This window comes from Ailuropoda melanoleuca, chromosome 12 (assembly GCF_002007445.2).
Source record: "Ailuropoda melanoleuca isolate Jingjing chromosome 12, ASM200744v2, whole genome shotgun sequence".
NCBI lineage: Eukaryota > Metazoa > Chordata > Mammalia > Carnivora > Ursidae > Ailuropoda > Ailuropoda melanoleuca.
Window position 1 is genome coordinate 62,585,611 of NC_048229.1, and position 14,156 is coordinate 62,599,766.

Genomic DNA, 14,156 nt, shown 5'->3' on the forward strand with positions numbered 1-14,156 from the left:
CAGGAGCACACACGCAGGCTGGCACACACCCACACAGTCATGCGTACATGCTAACTGACAGACGTACATATTGGCACACACTCACATACATACACACACACACCGGCCAGCACGCTCTCATACACATACACAGATGAGCATATTCAAGCTTGTACGAGCTTGTTAGCATAGATGGAAGCGATCACACCTGAAGCATTGCAGAAAGACAGACAAGAAAGTATGCCCCAACTTACTGCAGAGCTGTTTCTCTGAAGGCAGTGGCCTTCCGGTTTTGTCTCAGATAAATCTCCATGCTCCTGAAACAAGCGTCCACAAAGGCTGTTCAGAAGCACACAGATGGCCATAAAGACTGAAAGTCAGAAACACAGGATGCAGGGACAGTGACAGGGCATGAACACTCAGGTGCTAAAAGGGGCCCCACAGGTGACGGTCTGGATGGGGACCAGCAATGACAGGACACAGGGAAACAAACACACCAGCCTGTCCAGAGCCCTGGCCCCAAAGCAGATCCCATCATCACCTCTAGGCCTCCCCATCTGCTGCAGGGAGAAAAGGAGGGGCAGCTGATCAGGTTGGGTGTGAAATGGGAAGTTTCCAAAGCTCATGAACATTTGCAAAAATACCCAGAGCAAAGAAATGCTCTGACTTTCCATAATAGTCCCCAAACAGGAAAGAACCTAAAATACCCATGCACCAAAGAATAGATGGGTATATTCCATGTGGAATATGATAGACTATTACTCCGTGATTAAATAAGCAAGTACTGACACACAGCAGCATGAAAATAGCTCACTGGCACACACAGAGGGGGAGAAGCTGGCCAGAGATGGAAGAAGACTGCATGACTCTCTTTCAGAAAATTCCAGAGCTGGCAACACTAACCTGTGTTGTTAAAAGTCCGGAGTGTGGTGACCTTTGATAGGGAGGGAGTTAGACACAGACTTTAAAGGGTCACAAAGGGAATTTCTGGGCTGCTGGAATTCTGTTTTCAGTGAGCTGTACATTTCAGATGTGTGGCCTTCAGTATACATGTTAATCTTCAACAATTATTTTACGGGAAAGGGAACATACTGGCCAATAGCAGGTGAGTCTGTCAGAGCTGGGGGGAGGGGGGGGGCTGCTCCCAGCAAGTAAGGGCTGTTGCTACACCTGTCAGGCTGATCCCTGCAGGGAGTGCTCTTCCTACCCACTTGGTCCTGCCATGCCTGCATCCCTGTGGGCGGTTGAACCTGAGCCCTAGTGCAAATGACAAAGGGATCTTGTAGGAACCATTCCAAGTGAGGATGGACCCCACCCCAGCCCAGAGGGGGCTTTCAATTGCTTTTGCTGAGCGCACACACACCCCAGCTGAGGCTGAACTGCAGGGCCTACATCGGGCCTATATAGGGGCATGCAGTCTTGCGGAGGGAGAGGTTGGACTCAGTCACATGGAGCTTCAGGGCATCAGGGTCAGGAAGAGAAACCCAGCCTCTCTTCCTCCACCTCCTCCTCTAGGCAGGACCCCTGCAGTGTGGCCCCACTTTCTGGTGCAGCTCTCAGCTCCAGGACCCTGGACTCTAACTGCCCCTGCCTCAACCTCCATGGCTTCAGTTCTGCTGCTGCCTCCTGGGGCCTCCCCCTCCCATCTCATGTCTCCATCACCCCCTTGACAAATGGCTGTGAGGACACAGTGTGGCCATGCCTAGCCTGGCACCTGGCACACAGAACGTGCCCAAGTCCACATGTCTGTCCCCTTTGGTCTGCCCCCTTCCCTTGCAAACTGACCAGTGTGGCAGGGTCTCCTGGACTGAGGACAGAATCACCTGGGCCCTTATTAACCATGCAGCGGCCTCACAGGCCCCCCCAGGAGGTTAGGGTTCAGTGGGTCTGGGGCACTGCGTTTTTCACGAGTTCCCTGGTAACTCTCACATCACAGACATCTGGGAAACACTTCTGGGCAGACTCCGGGTGGGATGTTGAATTGGGATGACTGTACCTTTCTTATCTGGCGGTTTCAAGGACTCAAAGATGTTACTATGCTGGGGCGTATGTTAACAAACTTTCAGACCCCTAACCTCAAGCCCAAGCACAGAGCAGGTGCTCAGTCAACTGTATTATTACTGGAGACCCAGCAAAGGAACTGGGCACTGGGGGGCCAGGAAGAAGGGCCCCCAGTTAGCTATACAGCAAGCCAGGTTTGGGCCCCCACAGGCCTCTTAGGTCAGTGAGGTGACAGACAGGAGATGAAGGGTCCCAGCAGTGGGGTACAAAGCTTCAGGACAGTGCAGCCCCCCCAGTGGGGATCCTGGATGCTAGAACAGGAAACAGACCACAAACAGAAAAACCGCTCCCACCATTTCTGACTCCCCCACAAGGGAGCTGCAGACTCTAGGAGGTGCCTTGCCAACATTCCCTGATTTAAGCCCATTGCAAGCTGTCAGGCAACGAGTGTCAGAGTTGCTTTCTGACTTTCATGGGCCCTCGGTACTTCTGCCTTTGTGGGCACCTTCTTCCAGAAAACAAATGGTTAAAAATTGCATCTTACAACTGCATTGGTATAAAGATGAACATAATCTGGTCTGGATAACGTTTACTTTTCTTCTGATCTGAGAAGAAATTAGAACATTTCTGTGGGCCCTGGTAGTCATCTCCTATTGCTGCTGTAACGAACTACCATAGACTTAGTGGCTTCAAGCAACACAAATGTATTATTTTATAGTTCTGGAGTTCAGAAGTCTGAAATGGGTCTCCGTGGGCTGAAATCATGGTGTGGCAGGGCTGCAATCCTTTCCAGAGGGCTCTAGGGTAGAATACCGTCCCCTGCCTGTCCCAGCCTCTGGAAGCACCCACACTCCTGGCTATGGCCCCACCTCTATCTTCAAAGCCCACCTATTCTCCTGCCCAACTAAGGACCGACCCTTGGGATGACATTGGACATCACCCCAGGATAATTCAGACTAATCTGTCTACTTTAAGGTCAACTAACCAACAACCCTAATTCCTCGGCAACCTTAGTTTCCCTTTGCCACATATATCATATTCGTTTCCAGGGATGAAGAATGAGCATCTTTGGAAGGCCATTATTCCGCCTACCACAGCCCCTACTTTAGTAGCTTGGGCCCTGCACTGTCCCTGCCGAGTCTAATGGGAAAATTAGCCTTGAGCATGTGTTCCCACTTTATAGCTGGGAAAATGAAAGCACAGAGTGCAAGCAATTCCCTATCAGTCACAGAGCACACAGCTGAGGTGCCAGCTCAGCCTTGCCTGCCTCTGAATTCGAGAATGGGGTGCAGAGCTGGGGTCAGACTCTGGGGGAAGGTCATGCTGGTGCACAAAAGCCATCTGAACCAATAGCACCTGGAAGGGTCTGGCTTCGGTGGGGATGTGAAGGCTGATGTAGCTCTTCAAAGTTCCCAGTATTCAAGCAGGAAGGCAATGCTTGCAGGCACTGACAATGTGGGGGGCGGGGGTCCCAGGGGCTTCATGATTCACGGCCCAGCAGATGCCTCCTTGCACCAGTGTGCTGATTCTTAATAAAACAGATTCATTTATCTCTGACATTTATGACCGGAGACAGAAATCATGTTGGGGGAAATGTATTACTTTTCAAAAACACATTTGTTTCTTCCTCATCACCTACCAGTAAGCAGATGTGGGTAAGGGTTATTTATTTGAGGTTCCTATTAACCGGTAATTTAGTTGCTAACACACTATGAAAAATGCAGTTATGCAGGCGAGAGCATCCTCTTCAGGGCAGACAAGCCAGGCAGTAGAACTTGGTGGAGACCCTACCACACCCCTGCAACCTGGGGACCGTGACCCTGCAAGCCCAGAGAAGCCAGCAGCAGGTAAGGGGTTGTCCAGCAGAAGTCAAGGACCCTGAACTCTGAGACTGGGAACTGGGGAATTCAAGGGACACCAGGGAAGGAGACGAAGGATCATTCTGGGGCTGCAGTGGGGCTGGAAGAAGGACACAAGCATGGTGAAGAAAGGAAGAGTCCAGGACTTGAGGGTGGGGGCCCAAAAGCTCATTAGTGCGCACCCCAGAATAGTAACACCTGCTGTTCACAGAGCAGCTGTGTGTTGGGTACCTGGCAGACAGCTCCTCTGAACCCCCACAGTGTGATCACCGTAGCTGACAGGCACAGGCGTGCTGACTGTGGGTGGTACTGTCTCTGTGTCTCACACGACGCCTGCCAGAAGTATCCCGAGTATTCCAGGTAAGAAAACCAAGGCGCAGATAGATTAATTCACCTGCCCATGCTCACAAGCTCAGGGGCTAAGATTCATACTTAAAGGGGTGGGCACCCAGGACAAGAGAGGCAGGCCTCTCCTTGTTCTGCCCAGCTGGTCTGAGCACCCAAGAGCCTCAAGGAGACCCCCACAGCCTCTCCACTTCTCCAAATCCACCACAAACATCAGGCAGCCCAGCCTGGGTCTTGTGGCTGCTGCCGCCCTCCCACTGACAAGGGGCTCGGACTAGGAGCAGAAGGGAGGCAGGGGAGGGAGGCAGGAATCTCCCCCCTTCCCGGCTGCCTGCCCCAAAACCCTGACAGATCATTTCCTCTGATGTTTATTGCCTTTCCCTTATTTATTAGCCAAGCTGTCTTAAAATTTATGCCAAATCAATGTCAGCAACAGCTCAGCTGCAAAGATTGATTTCTTTTATTTAAGGTGAAACTAGTTTAGTTTGGAGGCCCCAAGCAAAATCCTAAGTTTGCTGAAAAGAAGCTGCTCGGCAAGAGGATTCCTGGGAAGAACCCCAAAAGCTGGAGCACCCCTGGTCAAGCCGCCAGCCTTCAAGGCTAGTGGGTCCCAAAGCAGCACCATCAACACGACAGAAGAGAAAATAGGGGGAAGATGCCCTGAGTACGACAGCCACGTGCACTGCCTCAGCATGCTGGGAAGGGCATGTCTCCCCTCAGCTCTAAATGAGGAGGCTGAGGCACAGAAATGTGGACAAACTGGGGCGCCTGGGTGGCTCAGCCGTTAAGCGTCTGCCTTCCGCTCGAGTCATGATCCTAGGGTCTGGAATCGAGCCACGCATCAGGGTCCCTTCTCCACGGGAAGCCTGCTTCTCCCTCTCACACTCCCCTTGTTTGTGTTCCCTCTCTGGCTGTCTCTTTCTGTCAAATAAATAAATAAAATCTTTAGGGAAAAAGAAAAAAAGAAATGTGGACAAACTCATCCAAGCCACCTGATGCTATGTCTAAATATATGGGACTTTTCTGAACCTGGCGACTGAGGGAACCTCCCCGCCAAGTAAATTCTCCAAGTTTCTGAAACCACATCATAAAATGAATTGTCATAAAGCAGGACACATTTTGCCACAGGAATGATGTAAGATATTCAGCTTGGGTTTCTGATCAATGACTGGGCATCCAGTACATTATAAATACGACGAACCCTGTATCATAAATATAAGTGTACAATAACTACAAATGTCTCAATAATCAGCTGAAATGTAAAACCTAAATGGTCGTGTAAAATGTGTCACAAGTCCTAAAACTTGGGAATAAATACAGTGTGGACGTTCGTCATAGGAGAAACCCCAAAGTATTATAAATCACACACACATGCAGTGCGTAAAAAATAGAGTTTTCCCGTATCACACATTTGGCTTTCAAGTAGTAAGTTGCTATGGCAGAATTCTAGAATTGCAGAGGAAGGAGAGACCTTAAATTGTATTTATCCTAGTCTCCATGTGATGCTGGGATCCTCACCACAACAGCGCTGCCAGCGTCTTCCTGCCTCTGCTTGCACATCCCAGGCATGGGGAGCTCACTGTCAACATGGCCTCCTGGTCTACTTTAGGCCAAATTCCCTGTAGCTGTTCCCCATGCATCCGAGAGTGGCTTGAAAGGAATGAACACAGCACTCCCACTGGGGTGTGGCCAGCCAGAGCCAGCAGGCCTTGGGGGGGAAGTCCTGTTGTTGATTAAAGCTCTGTCACCTACTAGCTAGCTTTGTGACCCTAGGTAAGTTACTTCACCTCCATAAGCCTCAATTTCTCCACCTGTTGAATGGGCATTGATAGTAGTAGCTACGTCACACATTGTTGTAAGGGCGCAGTAAGGTCATTCACGTTAGCTATCATTATTGTTAATATTATTATCCCAACCATTGACCAAGCATCCTCAGTGTCCCTCATACATGTCTCCCTATCTTTGGGCAGCGTTTCCTGATTTGTTGTTTAAGTGTCAGTGCAAGGCCTTCAACTCATCCTTGTAATGTTACATGTGGGTAATCTGAATCATTTCTCTATCTTGTCAAGACATCCTGACCCTGTCACCCAATGCATTCCCCAATCCACTGGAGCTGGAATAGCTCATTGTGTGGATTAGCAGACAACAAATGTCTTCCTCTAAGTCACTGATGAAAAATGCTGATCTAGATGGGCCTGGGATGGAACCCTCTGGCTTACCACTGCAGATCTCCTTCTGGGTCAGTGTTTCCCAAACTGCATTCCGTAGAACCTTTACCTTCCATGAGATACAAATATGTGTTTGGGGAATAAGAGAGCCTATGATCAGATGAGGTTGCCATACCAGATGCTAAAACAGCACTTACATGAAAAAGCAAAGACACAATATCTGCTGGTAAACTTCCAGGCTAGATGGTTTCCCTTACAACAGCATGAACCCTTAGATCTGTTTTTTCCACTAAGATTTTTTTTTAAGATTTTATTTATTTATTTATTTATTTATTTATTTATTTATATGAGAGACAGAGAGAGAACACGTGTACACAAGCAGGGGGGAGGGTCAGAGGAGAGGGAGAAGACGACTCCCCGCTGAGCAGGGATGGGGCTCCATCCAAGGATCCTGAGATCATGACCTGAGCCAAAGGCAGACGTTTAACTGACTGAGTCACCCAGGTACCCCTGTCCACTGAGATTTAATTCTATATAAGAATGTCAAGCTGTAAGAAAAGATGATCAGCATCTCTGATCATTACAGAGACGTGAATCAAAAACCACAATGAAATGCTCCTTCACACCTAGCAGAATCCCCACCACTAAAAAATTTAAATTTAAATTAAAAAAAAATACAGACAGGGGCACCTGGGTGGCACAGCGGTTAGGCGTCTGCCTTCGGCTCAGGGCGTGATTCCGGTGTTGTGGGATCGAGCCCCACATCCGGCTCCTCCGCTGTGAGCCTGCTTCTTCCTCTCCCACTCCCCCTGCTTGTGTTCCCTCTCTCACTGGCTGTCTCCATTTCTGTCGAATAAATAAATAAAATCTTTAAAAAAAAATACAGACAATAACAAACTTCAGTGAAGACATGGAGAAATGAGAAGCCATAAGTACTGTGGGTGGGGATGGAAAATGGAAAATGGTATGGTGGTTCCTTTAAAAAGTAAAAATATGATTACCATGTGATCCAGCAATTCCACTTCTGAGTACATACCCAAAAGAACTGAAAGTGGAGACTCAAACGGATACATGTACCCCTGTATTTGTGGCAGCATTATTCACAACAGCCAAAAAGCAGAAGCAACCCAAGTGTCCATGGACAGATGAATGGACAAGCTAAGTGTGATGTGTATGTACAATGGAATATTATTCAGCCTCAAAAGGTAGGCAATTCTGACACATGCTACAATATGAATGAGCCATGAGGACGTCATGGTGATACAAACACTGTATGAATCCACTCCTATTAGCTACCTAGAGTAGGCAGATTCATAGAGACAGAGAGCAGAATGGTGGTTGCCAGGGGCTGGAGGGAGGGAGAAAGGGAAGTTAGTGTTTAATTGGTATAGGCAAGATGGAAAGAGTTCTGGAGATGGATGGTGGTGATGGTTGTCCAGCAATGTGAATGTACTTAATGCCACTGAACTACACACTTAAAAATGGTTCAGATGGCCAATTTCCTTTTATGTGTACATCCTACGGGTGCCCTGCCTATAGCCAGTCACTCCTGCGTTTCTCAGATGCTTTCTTTCTCTCAATGCCCCTGCCCCTGGTGGAAAGCCCAGCCGCTCCAGCCCCTGAGAGGTTTCAGGCACTTCCTGGGGGCCCTTGTTTGGTCCCATGGGAGCCAGCAGGGCAGGCAGCAGCCATCAATTTTGACTCATCTCTGTGGGCTCCTCTTCAGACCCTGGGCACCAGCTTCAAGGGGCTTCCCCCCTTCACAGCCATTTCAGGACCCCCAAGTGGGGAAACCACCCCACTTGCCTCTGTGGAGCCCCGCCGAGAACAGAACTGCTTAGACCACAAGAAATGGAGCACCCCAAACATTCCTTGCTTCTCCCCCTGATGTCTGAGACCAGCTCTCCTCTCAGACCTGACCCACAGTGGCCATCTGTCAAATGATCAAGCACCCAAACAGAGCTCTGACAGTCCCGAGGGTGGGCTCATCTCTCTTGCCCCACTGAATGTCCATAATTTCAGATTCCTCTCTGCCTCCCCTTCCAGTCCTGCCTGGGACCCAGCCTCCCCAGTGTTTTATATATATATATATATACATATATTTCTGACACTTGCTAAAGATGGTAAGGTAGACTTTATTCAGGACCATCACAGATAGCTATAGGGACCACTGCAGTGGAGTTCGGCGGGGAGAGAGGGTTCAACTCCAAACATGTCATGGGCAAGAGGGAACTTACAGCCAAGGAGCAAGGTGAGTGGGGGCAGTGCATGATAATTTCCTAAGAGAAACATCAGGGGTAAGGGAGTTCTGCCTAAACTGAGCTAACAGGATACTTGGCTGAAGACAGGCCAGGGAAATAAGATGATACCTAGGGATGGGGGGGGGGGGCTCTGGTTAAGCTCACTTAGTAGGGTTCTTGCTAAAACTAGATTTCATGAAGAAGTGCACACATGGGCCTAGGAGAAAGTTACTGAACCTGCCAAAGTTTGATCAAGAAGAGCGTCTTCCTCCCCAGCCTCTCTCGGGGTTTGCGAACGGACTCTCATCAACAGTGCTTAAACATGAAACTCGCCACCATTCCACTCACCTTTTATCAAAAGACACGTTTTGGAAAAATGGGTGGCCCAAGTCTCCCAAAAACCTCTGTCCTAAGTAACTGTAAATGGTGGCCTTTCCTCTTCCTTTATGTGTCCCCTGAGAGCACAGTCATTGGAAGTCAGGAAGATGCTCATTAATTCTCATTAATGGCCACTAGATGGCGACATCCTGCATCAGTTAAAATTCTCCAAAGAGAGCTAGGGGAACCAACACAGAGGTTGTAAACGCAGCAAAAAAAGGAATGAATGGTAGGAAGGAGGGGAAGTGGAAAACAGGGACTTTGGATTCCAGCTCCTCCTCCTTCTATGTGACTATATAACCTTGGACATGTCCTTAAACCTCCCAGAGCTTCTGCACCTATACAATGGGGGGAACTACTCCTAAGGCAGTGATAAAGCCCTGTGTGCACATTAGGACCTGCTGGAGAGCCTTTCAAAACTGTGAAGTGCAACCCCTACGGGGACCATTTAAATCACAATCTCTAGGTGTGCCTTTCCCCCATGTGGTACTTAGAAAACAGAAAACAAACCAAAAAAGTTCCCTGGGTAACTGCAGCTGGGGCGTGAGGGGAGGGACAGCACTTTAGGGCAGTTCTCTAAGCTTCAGCAAGACCAACATCACTTGAAACTCTTAAACAACAGAGACTGCTGAGCCCCACCCGAGCTTCTGATTTAGCAGGTCTAGGGGAGGGCCCAAGAACTGGCCGATGCTGCTGGTCAGGGCCACGTCCTGAGAGCCACTGCCACGGAGAGGGAAAGTGAGCTAATGCACATCAAGCTCTGAGCACTGCCCCTTGCCAAAGGAAGCCCTCCAGTGAGTGTCAGTTACCCACTGCCGTGCTTCCAGGCTATACGTGGGTCATGCTGGCACCTTCCTGAGCCCAGCTTTGATGCTAGACCCTCTGCCATCTACTAGCTATATACACAGGGATTCATCTTTGAGCCTCAATTTCACATCTGTAAAATGGAGTGAAAACCATCTTGCCAGGATGTGATGTGAGATGATTTATGTATGGGACTTAACACAGCGTAGGTCTCAAGAAATGGTGGGTAATCTTTCTGACCTTGGATGAAGGAATCGTTTCTTAGGTTTGATACCAAAGGTACAACAGACAAAAGAAAAAAATATACATGAACTGGACTTCGTTAAAACTAAAAGCTTTTGTATTTCAAAGGACACACTCAAGGCAGTAATGACAACCCATAGAAAGGGAGGAAACATTTGCAAACCATATATTTGCCGAGGAACTTAGATCCAGGGCACATAAAAAAATTTTCTAACACAATGACAAAAAGACAAATAACCCAATTAAAAATGGGCAAGTGGTCTGAACAGACATTTTCCCAAAGAAGATACACAAACAGCAATAAGAATGAAAAGATGCTTAACAGCATTAGGCGTCTGGGAAACACAGATCAAAACCACATCAAGGTACCACTTCACAGCCACCAGGATGGCTATCAGCAAGAAGACGGATATTAACAGGTGTTGGTGAGGATGTGGAGAAATCGGAGCCCCTACACATTGCTGATGCAAATGTAAAACAGGGCAGCTGTTTGGGGAAACAATTTAATACTTCAAAGATTAAATTTCAAGTTACCATATGATCCAGCAATTCTACTCCGAACTATACACTGCAAAGGAATTCAAAACATCTTCACGCAAAAACCTGTACACAAGTGTTCGCAGCAGTCTCATTCACAACAGTCAAAAAAGTGGAAACAACCCAGATGCCCACCAACTGCTGAATGCATAAACACACGTGGTATATCTATACATGAGAACAGCATTCAGCCATAAAAAGAAATGAAATCCTAATATGTATTACGACGTGGATGAACCTTGAAAACACTGTGCTGAGTGAAAGCAGCCAGCCATGAAAGGTCACATGGTGTATGATTCCATCTGTATGAAATGTCCAGAATAGGTGAATCCATAGAGACAGAAAAGTAGATTAGTGGTTGCCAGGGGCTGAAGGGAAGGGGAATGGGCAGTCACTGCTAATGCATACTGGGTTTCTTCTGGAGTGATGCAAACGTTCTAGAATTAGATAGTAGTGACTGAAGTACAACCTTGTGAATATACAAAAATGAACAAAAAAAATATTGAACTGTAACTTTAAAAGGTGAGTTTTATGATATTATATCTTGATAAAGCTCTTATTTTTAAAAGGGAAGCATCTATACTCTTTACTGTTATTGTTTGTCATGGACAAAATGACTTTTTGATTGAATTTCAGGGAGTTGGAGGGGCTAGAGATTCTTTGGGAGGTGGAATCCAGGCAGTGGAGATGACACATGCAAAGGCCCTGTGGCCAAACAGAGCACTGGGCTTGTAGGAAACTCAATCCTCCTGTATGGCTGGAGCTTAGGGCTGGGGAGTCGGGCTGCAGGGGGGCATCAGGGTGTTGAATGCCAGGCTGAGGAGCTTGGACTTGGTTCCAAGGAGTAAAAAGATGGTGGCCGTCATGCAGGATCTGGCACCAAACAGCAGACTGAAGGGGACAGAGGTGGGAGTGGGTGAGATAGGGTGAGGGAGGGCCATAGTAGGGGTCTCAGATATGAAGGCCCTGCAGGACTGGCCTATGGGACAGGAAAAGGAGCAAACCATCCCCTATCAAGCCTTCTTAATCCCCAGGACTCCAGACACTGCCTCCCATACCACAAACCCCACTGCCCTGATCCCAGTCCTCCCACACCTCAGCCAAGGACCACCATGTGTTTCCTGCAAGTGGCTCCAGCCAGGACTCAGAGGTGGAAGGAAACTTTCCCAGAAGCACAAACAATCCTGAGCTGTTCTCAGGATGGTCCCTCAGCCCAAGGCAAAGCAACTCTGATGGCAGCCAGACTCTCAGACCCACAAAGGTGCAAAAACAGCCCGAGGTTCTGAAGACCTGTCCACACAGACTAAAGATCCCCAGTTTCCCCCTCTCCACTGGTTTGGCTGCCCTCCCACTGCAGAGAGGCCCAGTTCAGGCGTGCCCCTTCACCACCCTGTACCTTTCCTGCCCCCAGGCTTATTAGAACTGTGCATTGGGGCACCTGAGTGGCTGTTAAGTTCAGCTCGGGTCATGGTCCTGGGGTCCTGGGATTGAGTCCCGCACGGGGCTCTCTGCTCAGTGGGGAGTCTGCTTCTCCCTCTGCCCCTCCCCCATGCCTGTGCTCTCTTGCTCACTCTCTCATTCTCTCTCTGTCATAAATAAAGTCTTAAAAAAAAAAAATGTGCATGAACTGAGAGGTAACAGGCTCAGAGACACTCCTCTGAGCATGAGCTGCAGCACAGCACTGGGAAGGATTTCTTTTGACTGGTTAGAGTCTCTCGTTTCCCTCCTGGTTCTCAGTGGCATGACAGGTGGGTGAAATGGGGGATCCCCAAGATCTCTGCCAGCCTGAATGACTAGCCCCATCGAATCTGCCTTGAGTTCTCCCTGGCAGCTTCCTTCCCCAGGACCAAATCAGACTCCCCTCCCCCAGGTGGACTATGCCCAGAAGACCTGACTCAGGCCATAGGGGTGGGGAGGGCAACAGAGAACAGAGTGTGCTGAGGGGTCTGGAGACGGCATGAAGAAGGGATGGACCGGCCCAGGCAGGAAGCAGGCACCCCAGACTTGCCAGGTTCTCGTCCTGTTGCCACACTGCCATGTCTAGGGCTGGGGCCAGAGCCCTGTTTGCCCCATCAAGAGGCAGGAATGACCTGCCCCTGACCCACCTTCCTGCCCTGCAGATGGCAAAGGCTCCAACCCATTGTTCTCCAAGACACTTTGACGGAGGACACAAGGAATGTGGGGCCTGGAGACAGGAAGTCCTGGCTTTCAAGGGGTGAGTTCTCTGCCAGACTCAGGCCTGCCCTCCAGACAGGGAAGCAGGGGCTTTAGTCTCATCCTGCCCCAGCTTGCTGGGCCACCCTGGAGCAAGGCTTTGACTTCACTGGGCCTCTGCAGGAGACAGGGTATAGAAGGCTTGGTCAGTGGGGTAACCAGGGCAGACGATTCCAGATGAGGGAGGAGGAAGGCGCTGCCCCAAAGACTGGCCCTCCCTTGGCCCGGCTGGACCCCTCAGTCCATAATGCACCCATAAACACTCACAGTCAATCCACGTGGGCACCTTCCATACTCTACAGGTGCTCATGCACGTACGCATGTAGCCACACAGCTGCCCAGCAGACACACCTTCACGTGTACCCAGGTGCCCTCCTCACATACTCACCTGTGCCCCACCATCCACCTTGGCATGCATCATTTTCATGACTAACGTGTACTGAACACTTACTGTACACCAGTGACTGTCCCACGCACTTTACTTGAAGCTTTTCAATCACTCCTTCCAACAACCCCATGAGGAAGGCATGTAATCGCTCTCATTTTACAGAAGGGGAAACCGAGTCACCAAAGGCTATGTGGCTTGTCCAGGATCAGCGGGACTGTAAGTGGCAGGCATGCCCAGGACATAACACAGGCCCCTTTCAGAACCCTTACCGGCTGCTCCTCGGTCCCCTCAGCCCCACAGCACGGGAGCACCCCTTCCTACCAACCTTCCCCGGATGTTGTGGGAGAAAAGTGAGAAACATCTGCGAAAGTGCTCTGCGGATAAGGTATTGTTCTCACTGTCGGGAATTCAATTCCTGTTCAGCCAGTCCTTTCCTGGCCAAGGAGAGGCCTTAGTCCAGTTCCAGCGACTGCACCTGCGCAGCAGTAACGGCTTGAGGTTCCCCAGCCGGTGGCCTCTCCCTGGCCTTACTACAGGTCGTGAGCCTGGACCAGGCAATTGCCCTAAAACTCAGAGCTCCTGCGGTCTCTACCCAGCATGAGGCCCCAGGTGTGCCCTGCCTGAGCAGCTCTTTACCACCCGCCTCATCCAGCCACTGCAATCCCGGCTGGCAGAATCCCGGTGCTGCCGCCTATCGGATGGCTTCTCTTTCCCAAGTAGACCTCCACACCTCTGACCTTGCCCTTCCCTCTGCCTGGCCAGTCCTTCCTCCTGCTCTGTGTTTGGGGAACTCCCACCCAACCTTTCAACATTTTGGGGACCCCATATTCTGGCAGCTCCTCAAGGCCGCCTCCAAGCACTCCCAGCACAGGGCACATACCTCTGTCACCAACCTGGCCCAGCCAGTGCAGCCACCACTAATCTGACACATCAAGATCAAAGAGCCAGCCTGGGTCACCTCTGCATTCCCCCATGCCCAGCACAAAGCTAGGAAAAGCCT